Genomic DNA, 11166 nt, shown 5'->3' with positions numbered 1-11166 from the left:
ATATGTACTTGTTTGTGTATGTCACATCCGTTAGTTCTTATCCAACTATTCTCAACTGACGTAATATTTACCTTTCAGATAATTTACTCTGCTAACGATCTTCTCTCATCATTTGATAACAAACCTACATGAATATTATCTATCTATTGCCTTTCTGTGTATGTCTATATTAAAATTATATAAACTTATCGATGCCTTACACTATTTTTAATCTATCATTCTCATTTTATATAGCAATTTTAGATCTCGTCAAAAAAAATTAGTTTAAAAATATTATTTAAATTTTTTTGATCCTATACAAATATTTAAGATATATTTAATGCATAGTTGATAGAAAATTAAATACACATCTACATAAATTTTTATATACTTTATCTATTTATATTTTAGCATCCTTGTCAAGCTAACTAAGAGTCCATTTTCATTCAAATCTAATTATAATTTAGATCGATATGAACTCAAACGGTGCTCGGAGTGCAGCGCCTCTAATAAGCTTCCACTATGTAATCCTAATGGGATGGCAGTTCCGCCATGGACTCTACCATACTTGGGCGTAATAAATGATTTCAAGATCTAATTGAGACATTTTTTTGCTGCGGAGGGCCGGTCTCCATGTTGTAGGGGGGCCAAATGTTTTGTTCTTCTTTTTAGGCTGTATTTTTGACGTGGAACTAAAGGTTTCCATGATATGACAACGCAAAGATGTGACTTAGTATATAGCTGAAGTCGTAATCTATAAATCGAATCTGGTTACCGTTACTCTATCGTACTTGCTTGCAATGGATGAATCCTTTCTCTTTTGAATCTCTCTGTATATATCCTTACATTTTCGTGTTCCTGACTTCATAGCAGCTTCGCAAGTTTCCTGATACAAGGATAAATTAATTGATCATGGTTATATTAGTGGGTACAAAAATTGAGAAAAAAGAAGTTGGTGTAGCCTAGATGAGTCTAAAATTGGCCATGCGCTCTAACTCCGGCGACCTCCGCCGCGCCGTCGCCGCCCTCGCCGCCTCCGCCTCCCCCTTCCCTGACTCCGTCTACGCGCGCCTCCTCCAGCTCTGCTCCTCCTGCCGCGCCCTCGTCGAGGCCCGCCGCGTCGAGTCCCCCCTCGTCGCCTTCTCCCCTTCCCCCTCAACCTTCCTTCTCAACCGCGCCATCGAGACTTATGCCTACTGCGGCAGCCTGAGGGACGTCCGCGAGCTGTTCGACGAGATGCCGCAGCGGGACGGCGGCAGCTGGAACGCCATTATCGGCGCGTGCTTCCACGCCGACCAGCCCGAGGAGGCACTATCCTTGTTCTCTCGCATGAATAGGTCCGGCATTCGTCCGAAAGGTGTCACCTTGGCAGCCGTGCTCGGGTGCTGCGCCGACCTCTGGACCCTCTTCCTTGCAAAGCAAATCCATGGCCTAATTCTGAAGCTTGGATTCTGTTTGAATGTGATTCTGGGAACCTCACTTGTCGACGTCTATGGGAAGTGCTGGGTGATTGATGATGCGAGGAGGATGTTTGATTCCCTTCCGAACCCGAATGCTGTTGCCTGGAATGTGATCGTCCGCTGGTACTTGGAGGTGGGTAGAGGAAAGGAGGCAGTCATTATGTTCTTTCGCATGATTAAATTCAGCATAAAGCCATTGAATTTTACTGTCTCTAATGCTCTAATGGCATGTTCGGGCATTTCATCACTCAAGGAGGGATGCCAGGTCCATGTTATGGTGGTAAAGATTGGTTTTGAAGGAGATAATGTTGTAGGGAATTCACTCATGGAGATGTATGCAAAGTGTGATGTCCTTGAGGATGCTCGTAGGCTCTTTGATCAGTCCACCTCAAAGGATGTGGTCTCATGGACTTCCATGGTGTCAGGTTACACAACATGTGGGAGAATCGATGAAGCAGAGGCACTCTTTGAGGAGATGCCTGAAAGGAATGTGGTCTCATGGAATGCAATGTTGGCGGGTTATGTGCGGTCCTTTCATTGGGACGAGGCCATGGATTTCTTTAACCGGATGAGAAGAGAAACTGAAGAGACCAACGATGTCACTCTTAGTTTAGTACTGAATGTATGCGCCAGGCGTTTGGATCTTGATCCGGGGAAACAGATTCATGGATTTGCTTACAGACATGGCTTGTGCTCCAATCGCTTTATCAGCAATGCTCTTCTAGATATGTATGCGAAAAATGGGTGTCTGAGAAGCGCAGAGATTTGGTTTCGTAATATGGCATGTCAGAGGGATAGGATATCATGGAATTCCTTGATCTCAGGGTCTGCGCGTCATGGCCGAAGTGAAGAGGCCATGTGTGCTTTCAGTGAGATGCAATGGGAGACTACACCAAATGAGTTCACATTCAGTACAATATTAGCTGCTTGTGCCAATAGCTTCATGCTCGAACATGGGAAACAAATCCATGGCTACGTGATCAGAAATGGTTTTGAGATGCATGTTGTTGGGGATATTTTTATACTAGCCGAAGATGTGGAACGAAGGACTTCTGAACCACGCCAACCACTGTGCATATGCCCTAGGTCATCTGAACTTGGCAGAGGCATTGATTGCCTCTCTCTCTCTCGTCCCATCCTCCCATGAGAATCACAACAAGGCAAAAGGAAGACAGGAAGAGATGGAGGATAGAAAAAGTGGCAGGAGAGGAAGAGAAGAGTGAGGATGCGCCCACATGTCTGGCTTTCGTCCGCAAATGCCCGCTCTCTTCACATGTGTCCGACACCCTCTTAGCCTCTGATCCCAGCTTTGGCCATTAGTCCCCAAGAGGCTTCTTTATGGTGCCGTCGCATCACCCACTTTAAAAAAAAAAGAGTAATAATGAGTGAGGCAAGCTCCCTATACTCTTAGTTTTTGGTTGTCACGATCTCAGTGATAGGAACATGGCCGGAGCCGAAGTCAAACGGAGGTATGTACCAAAGTCAGATCTTGGCTAATCCAAAGTCAGATTGTTGAACCTCAGATGTCGATCCAAGAGATATCATGACTCAAGCTTTTTCTTCAAAGATCCTTGACTAATTCTTGTTCTTAACCGATTTCGGAGCCATTCACTATTACAACCCATTACTTTGGGGAGATTGGCCATCATGCGGTCCTATTAGGCCGTATTGCCCTACGTGGGATCAAGCCACTTCAGCATTTGATCCGGACCAACGGACCTTGGACTTCAGCCCTTGGCCCCAACTCCAGCCTTCACACTAAGCAAGCCGTCTGCCGGTGCAGGACCAGCCCGAGGCCTATCTCTTTCGATTTATGGTTCAACTGCCACATCCGATGGCATCCATTTGAACCCTCCGTGCAACTGTCTGGCCAAGCCATGAAAGTCACGATGATCCTAAGAGGCCCCCCTATGGTCCAATCATATCATTCATCAAATAAGGCAGGTGGCTCTTGTCGTCAACAGCGGCAGCCCCACGTGCAATGAGGTGACAATACTCAATCAATTTAAGAAAGTTGAAGGACCAGGCATGGCATCGCTTAAAGACATAATAAGGGGCAACAGGATCTTTTACGGCTTTTCTCTTCTCTTAAGGCTCCAACCTCACCTATAAAAGGTAATTCGAGGATCATAAAAAAAAGTACGCCTCTTCTTCCTCCTATAAACACTCATTTTTTTTCACTTGTTGCGGAGAATCTGATTTGAGCATCGAAGGATCCCGTCAGAGCCACCTCTGATGGAAATTTTTTTTGTAGGTCCGACTATCGTCGATCCGTCGGATATCGTCTCGCTCCAGTGCCTCCGATCCAGGATGGATTTCAGCCGTAACAGACTGGCACTAGAGGAAGAGCGTGTTGCCCATTTTGAAATAGAATGAAGAACTCATTATCATGTTGCAGCGAAGAGCGTCCTTGAGGCATTCTAACCCAAGGCACGCTCGTCCGTAGAAGCTTTGGTCAGAGATCACGCTCTGCAGTGGCCTCACAACCCTTTCTATCGGCTTCCGTAAAAAATAAGATGGTACACACCGTGTAACTATCAAACTGTGTCTCATTAAATGAGAAGTGCCCTCATTTTTTTCAAGCTCTCCTGGTTAGACTTGGGAGCGAGGGGGGGGGGAGGGATAATTTACGTCAAGAGGATACAAGCTTCTTCATGGAAAGGATTGATCGTTTTATCAAAGGAGCTTTGTCACACCATCTTAATGGCATCAAGCCTCCACAAATAAAATTGATTGAATACCTAGTCTTCGGAAGAAGCCTCCTCCCACTCTAGGGATCCTCTTGCTCTTCCCATGGCCTTTCCTCATTTCAAGTATGTATTAAAAGAAGATAGAGAGAGAAAAAAAAAAAGATCTGTCAGAGACCAATGGGAAAAGAGAGTAGAAATGTGCAGGGGGTTTCAAACCGATCCTGATGCTGTCTTTTTCATCCTCATCTTTTCACGACAGGACCTGCATATGTTTTGCTATCCGCTTAAAATAAATGCTCTTTCCTCTTTCTTATTAGGACAGAGAAAGCTCTCTAAAGGACATCACGTCGATGATCCATAAATTTGTGATCGGTGCCGAACTCAACCTCGATCGCAGGTCAAATGAATCGGTTGTGGCCACAAAACAAATGGTTGGTCAATATCCCTCCAGGCACTCCCGGTTGAGTTCAATAAATGGGGGGCATGCAATTCGGGTCAGAAGAGAAAGCAAGCTTCAAAAGATAACATTTTGGTAAGAGGTTCTTGAGCCCTTATTTTTTACTTTATTTTCTTTCTTTCTAGAAAAAATTATAGGCCTGTAAGCATCCAAATCAAGGTTGAGATCGAAGTTAAAATCAACGCCGAAGTCGAAGTTAAAATTAAGGGTGATCCAAATCCTAGAATCAAGCCAATCCGAAGTCAGATCCGAGCCGATTCGAGATCCAGAATCAGGCCGATCTAAATAAAAAATAAGTCACCAAACTGAGATGAAGTTCCAGTCAAAACTAAAGCAAATAATGGGAAGTCAAGCATGACCCAAGGGCTCTCTAACAGAACTCATAACTTCTATGGCCCCAGAAAGCGAAAGTAGAAACCCACTGCTCAAGTCGTTAGCTGGGTTAGAGTAAGCTAGAGTACGTCCTTGGAGGTGAAGGTCGAAATCCATCGATCGTCAATTGGATCGGAGTAGGTCAGAATATGCCCCTAAAGGTGGAAGCCGAAACCCACTAATCGTCAACTGGGTCGGAGTAGATCAGAATATGCCCCAAAAAGTGAAAGTCGAAACCCATTGTTCTAATCGCCAGCTAGGTCAGAATAGGTCAAAATATGCCCAGGAGGTGCAGGCCCAAATCCACTATTCAGATCATCAACTGGGTCAAAGTAAGCTAAGTATGCTCATGAAGGTAGGAACTAAAATCCATTAGTCAAAGACCCCACTTTTCAGTGAGAGAAAGGAGATCCCACTCTTCAACAGAGAGTAGATCTTTCTTACGTAAAATTTAAGTATATTCAAGTTTGAAATATAACAACAAGGGACCGCAGCTACGAATACAAATAAAAATAAAAAATTTTAATTTAAAATATTTTGATTAATGATAGTTTGATTACAGAGATCCCATGCGTCTGACTTCGGACCATGATGAGGCCATCTAGGCATGGACACTCACGAGTGGCCGCGCTTCTTCCGTGTGCGCAAGCGATCCCACGAACTAACCTAGCCTTTAATGGTCCCAAAGTCTGCTACGGGGGATGCCACCAGTTGACAGTCAAGAAAGAGCGGAGGAAAGAGAGAGAGGATGGCAGAACCCGCCTGTCCGCGAGCGCCTACGCTCTCTACACACGCTACCGGTCCTTCTCCGCTTGGCCGATGCCTCCCCATGCAGTCGATCCTTCTCCGCTTGGCCGATGCCTCCCCATGCAGTCGATCCTTCTCCGTGCGTTTCCACGCGCGGCCGAAGCCCCCTCACACATGCGGCATAGCTAAACAAGAAAAGGAAAGGATGAGAGAGTGAACGAGAGAGGAAAGATAATGAGCTTCAAGTTCGAGAAAAAGAAAGAAAGCACATAAACCCTCTTTTTTAAGATAAGCGACAAAACTTCATTTGCTCAGGGTTACTTCAACCTGGTGCATGTGATAATTTCTGCGATGCGCCCCGATATCCTACCCATAACACAACAAAAAGAAGAGAGAGAAGGAAAACAAGAAGGAAAAGATGGCGTGTCAGACACGAAGTAATATTATGGGCCTACAATAAAGAAAAAAGAAGCCTTGCAGCAGGCCGTATGCTCTCCCTCCGATCATCTCCCCTCGTGTTTCCAATCCAATGGTGCCGAAGCCACCCTCGGAGCCTCTCCCGTGCACCCACGTACACCTCCGGCGGATCTGAAGCTAGCCATGGCAGATCCATTTCCCCCTCGCACACGTCCGATCTTGGGTGACACTGAGGTCTTCCATGCGCAGCACTTGCAGCCAGCTGTGTCTCCCCCAGGCCCGTGAGCAGCATCGAAGTAGGCCCGACCGAAGCCAGTCCCCCACGGGCAGCCGCACTTCCACACGCATGTCCCGTCTCCATGGGGCGACGTCGAAGCCTCTCACTCGTTGAAGTCCCCGGATCGGGGTCCGTGAAGCTCCCCACGCTTCTCTGCACATATCCGGTGGGATCGGAGGCCTCGTGCCGCAGGATTGGAGGCCTCGACGCCATCGGATCGGCGGCCCCGAGGCCTTCGCACATCGAACCGGCAAGATCGGCGATCCCGAACCCAGGTTCCCCCTGCCGACTCCGCGCGCCTCTGCCACCAAGATCGCGGCTCCGAGTCCATGCACCCACGCGCCTCCATCGATCGATCTTCCTCTCCATGCTCCTCCTTCGGCCGACAACACCGTGCGCCCTGCCTTCTTCCTCCGACGACCTCCGCGTGCCCCTCCTTCGGCCGATGATGCCTCCACGCGCCCCTTCGACCAACCTCCGTGCGTCCCTCCTTCGAAGTCATCCGCACATGTCCCCTTCGGCCGATGACGCCTCTGTGCATCCTTCCAGTCTAGACCAGCTTCAACCGAAGCCTTCACGCGTGCGCCCTTCCGGTTGGGCCCCCTTCGGCCTTCACACGCGCAGGCTGACTTCGTTGAAGCCGACCCAAAAAAAAAAAAGAAGAGAGAAAAGACAAGAGGAAGGTGGGGAGAGCGTGACCTGATCCAAGGCACAGACCGGATCCAAACCGAATACCAAGGAGTCGAGCAGAATTCACGAGCTTTCAAACAAAACTCATGGTAAAAAATTTTCGAGTTACCATTCATTATTCTCTTTTTTCCTTCTCGTAGGTCCACAGGACACTCAAGGCAAATCTGAACAAAGCATAAAAATAAGGCCAAACAAGAAAGCAGACCAAGGCTGAGGTGGCCTAACGAAGATCCAAAGGCTCCTCGCTCTTTAGCGAGCAGCACAAAGGCTTAAGGCCTCTCACTGTTTATCGAACAGAGCCGAGGTTCTCAGAAGCCAAAACAAATACTTACATTTTTCATTTGTAGATCTATGACAGTCCAATGACGCTCCTTGTCCATGAGCGAACCGAATGGAGATCGTGACTATGACGACCGACTCGATGGAATTCCTCGACAGCAACTCAATCTCCAAATGAAAGTAACTTCAAGAAGGGCACCTCAAAGACCAATCCCGCCGTGTAGAAGGCTCCTCACTTTTCGACGAGCAGAACCCATGAAGGTTCTAACGAACTAAAAAGCTGCTAAATATCGGGACGATGTGACTCTTCTTATCGGGAGCCACAAACACATCGCCATGGTTTGAAAGATGACCTTGGTATGTCTTCAGCAAATTTGTGATACTCCCTTCGTCCGATCCAGTTATGATTCGGATTCGAGAGTAAGGGGGCTAGTGTTGGAGATATTTTTGTACTAACCAAAGATGTGGGATGAAGGACTTCTGAACTGTGCCAACCACCGCGCATAGGCCCTAGGTCATTTGAACCTGATAGAGGCATTGATTGCCTCTCTCCCTCTCATCCCATCCTCTCATGGGAATCATGTGAGGCCCGGCCCAAGCAACGAATCCAAAGCTCAAAACAAAAAAAAAAAAGAAGGAAAACAGAGGAGAAGAACTCCCGAAGGGAGTCTTCTTCCTCCGTTCACCGGCTCCTAATTGGAGTCGGAAACAAGTTCTCTCCGGCCCTATTTAAGGAGGAGATCCCTCCTCTCTCCTTTCCACCGAAAATCCTAAGCTCAAACGGCGGCAATCGCTGGAAAAAATTTTGCGGAAGATCGTCCCTGTGCCGTCCAATTTCTCGTCGGAAAAGCTTCGCCGGCGACGGAGGTAAGCCTCCTCCCCTTCCTCTCTTCTCCCCCTTCCTTCCCGTGCCGATGTGCACGCTCGCCGGCGATCGGAGTCACCGGATTTTGTTGCGGAAGTAACCTTCATTTTTGTCGTTTCTCTTTGATTCCGACGTCGGTGGTCACCGTCGACCACCGGGTTTGGCCTCCTCTTGCCGCTAGATCGCCTCTCCTCCTGCCGACGATCGTCTCACGCCGACCGCACCGCCGGTCAGAACACCAATGAGGGGACCTCACGGTCTCCTGTTTCAGCCCAAAACAAGCCCACGGGAAGAAGAAAAGAAAAAGAAGAAGAAGAAGAAGGAAAAGAAAAAGAAAAAGAAAAGAAGAAGAAGGAAAAGAAAAGAAAAAGAAGAAAAAGAAAAGAAAAAAGAAAAAAAAAAGAAAGAAGAAAAATAAAATGATAATAATATAATAATAATAAATAAGATTTTCTCCTCTCTCTTCTGTGAAGAAAAAGAAAAAAAAAAGAGAGAGAAAAGAAAAGAAAAGAAAAAAAATCATTAAATTAATTAATAAATAATGATATAAATAATAAAATATGAGAAAGAGAGTTTCTCTCTCTTGCCTCTCTCTCTTCAGCTTGAATTAATATTTTTCTCTCTCTAGAATTGGACTTTCTCTCTCTAGAATCTTCTCTCTAGATTATTTCTCTCTCTTAAGATTTCTAAAATTTTGAGAAGAATGATGATGAATTTAAATGATCCTTGTGATGGATTTTTGATCTGTGATCGTCGGACGGTACACCGACATCCACTTTGATCAGGTCAGGTATTTTTAGATTTTATTTCTCATAATTTTATTGAATTGTCCCCATGATAATTTCAGCATGATTTGATCCGATCGACTAGAATTTGTTGAATCATATTGTCTGAAGAATCCAAGATGGATTTTCTCTCTCTAAAATTTTCTCTCTCTAGAATTTTCTCTCTCTAAAATATTCTCTCTCTTGATTGATTCTCTCTCTAAAAAAAGTTAGTGAATGAAGAAATTTTTGTTAATAAGTCTGATCTGATTTTAATGAAGAACCCTGATCTATGATTGTCAGACAGCGTACTGGCACCCACCTTAATCAGACCATGAATCTTTAGATTTGATCATCCATGATTTCGATCTAGCCATGATTTGTTTTGATCATGTTGATTTCACCAATTGAGATATTGGACCAATCGTAATGTTGGATTGTGTCACCTGATCAATTTGAATTATACCTCATGAATCTCTCTCCTCTGATTTTCTCTCTCCATTTGATTTTATGAAATCGATGAAGAAATCTCGGTCCTATCACTTCGAATCCGATTTGATCTGACAGTCAAACTTTGGATCGTTTAGGTCCTAATTAGATTTTGATTAGATGAAATTAGATAATCGGACCCAATCTAAACCGTTGAAATATGGTATTCGTATTCTTTCTAATTATTAAAATTGATTCTGTATAGGATTGTGGATGTTTGATCATGGGATATCGTGATATGATCTACGAATAAAATTTTTGGAAGAAAATTTATAGAATTATGTGGATTTATTGGAATGTGTTTGAGGTAAGTAATGTTTCACTTTTTCTAGATTTATCGATAAATTATAATGTATTCTTCTGACATAATTTGTGAAATGATGCATGAATTGGATGAATGGTATTTTGTTATGAAAATATCTTATTTGAAATGTTATGATGTAGCATGATTGAACATATTGATTTTATGATGCATTATATTGATTGATTTCGATACTACATGATTATATGTTTTATTATCGAAATTAGAATATGAAACATGATTTATGAAGAATTATGATATAAGAAACAATAAAAATTGACAACCTGACTATGTAAAGGACCCTGTCAATGGGGGCATGTACGTTGGCAATTGATTGTCCTGAGGATTTATGTCGCCAGCGAGACCAGCGACATGTCGCCAGAGAGACCAGCGACAAACCGCCAGTGTGAGCAACGGTTCCAAAGGACATGGCTGCCAGATGATTCGCAGCCTACCGCAAGCAGATACGCGGTACTATGATCCTGCCACAGAGAAAATATGGTCATAGCTCATGGTTGACAAAAAAAAATTGAAGAACAAAAGAAATTGAAATTTGGAAAGAAACTTGAATTTTCGAAAAAGAAATGAATTTGGCATGAATTATGTTGCATAATTAAAATTGATTTCGAATTGATGAACTCTATATGCTTATTTTTTTATAAATGATGATTTACTTAAATGTCTGATAAAATCTGTTGAAAAGTGATCATTGCTTACTGGGCTGTCTAGCTCATTACCTCCTATTTTACTGTTTTTACAGATGCTGAAGAATTAAGATGATACAAGATATGAATGAAAGAGTGATCAGAAGTAGAATCTTCATACTTTTATTTTAGGTTGAAAGGCTTATTGAATTTGATGCAAAGCCTTTGAATCGTTGTTGAATTTATTGAGATATTAAAGAAAAAATTTAGATCGTTATATTTTAGATTTAAATTGTTGACTAATTATTCTGCTGTTGTTTTAGGATAGTATGATAAGATGCCTTGCATGCTTATGGGAAGAGTTTTCTATGAGTATGCGGCGGTTGCCATGACCCTCGATTCAAAATCTCGGGTCGGGGGCGTGACAATTAATATGGTATCGGAGCATAAGTGGATGAATTATAAAACATAGAATCAAATATTGAATGAGTGTTAGTGGATAGACGCCAGGGACATTATAGTGTAGATCTTTAATGATTGTGGTGGGAGAAATATTTAAAAATTTTGATTAGACATTGAGATTATGTATAAAAGGATCGTAAGAGATTATGACATATAGAATTTAAAATATGATGGATGATCTATTGATCATGATATGATTAGTTAGATCTTGATCGAAAGTAATCACAAAAGGATTGACATAAAATTTTATTGTGCATTATGGTTATTAATTTG

The 11166-nt window shown here is 43.7% G+C and overlaps 1 long non-coding RNA gene and 1 pseudogene across 1 annotated transcript; one reads left to right on the top strand and one right to left on the bottom strand.

The window, feature by feature from the left end:
• The first annotated feature begins 476 nt into the window (after positions 1-476).
• Positions 477-11166, top strand: part of LOC105038483 (pentatricopeptide repeat-containing protein At3g26540-like) — a 29419-nt pseudogene continuing 18729 nt past the window's right edge.
• On the bottom strand, positions 5472-7396 carry LOC140858562 (uncharacterized). Its single transcript, XR_012142113.1, has 2 exons — positions 6033-7396; positions 5472-5890 (listed from the first exon to the last, which is right to left on the bottom strand). It is a non-coding gene; the product is annotated as an uncharacterized lncRNA (long non-coding RNA).

The sequence above is a fragment of the Elaeis guineensis genome, chromosome 1, assembly GCF_000442705.2.
Source record: "Elaeis guineensis isolate ETL-2024a chromosome 1, EG11, whole genome shotgun sequence".
In the NCBI taxonomy this organism is placed as follows: Eukaryota; Viridiplantae; Streptophyta; class Magnoliopsida; order Arecales; family Arecaceae; genus Elaeis; species Elaeis guineensis.
This window is presented reverse-complemented; position numbering and strand designations above follow the sequence as displayed.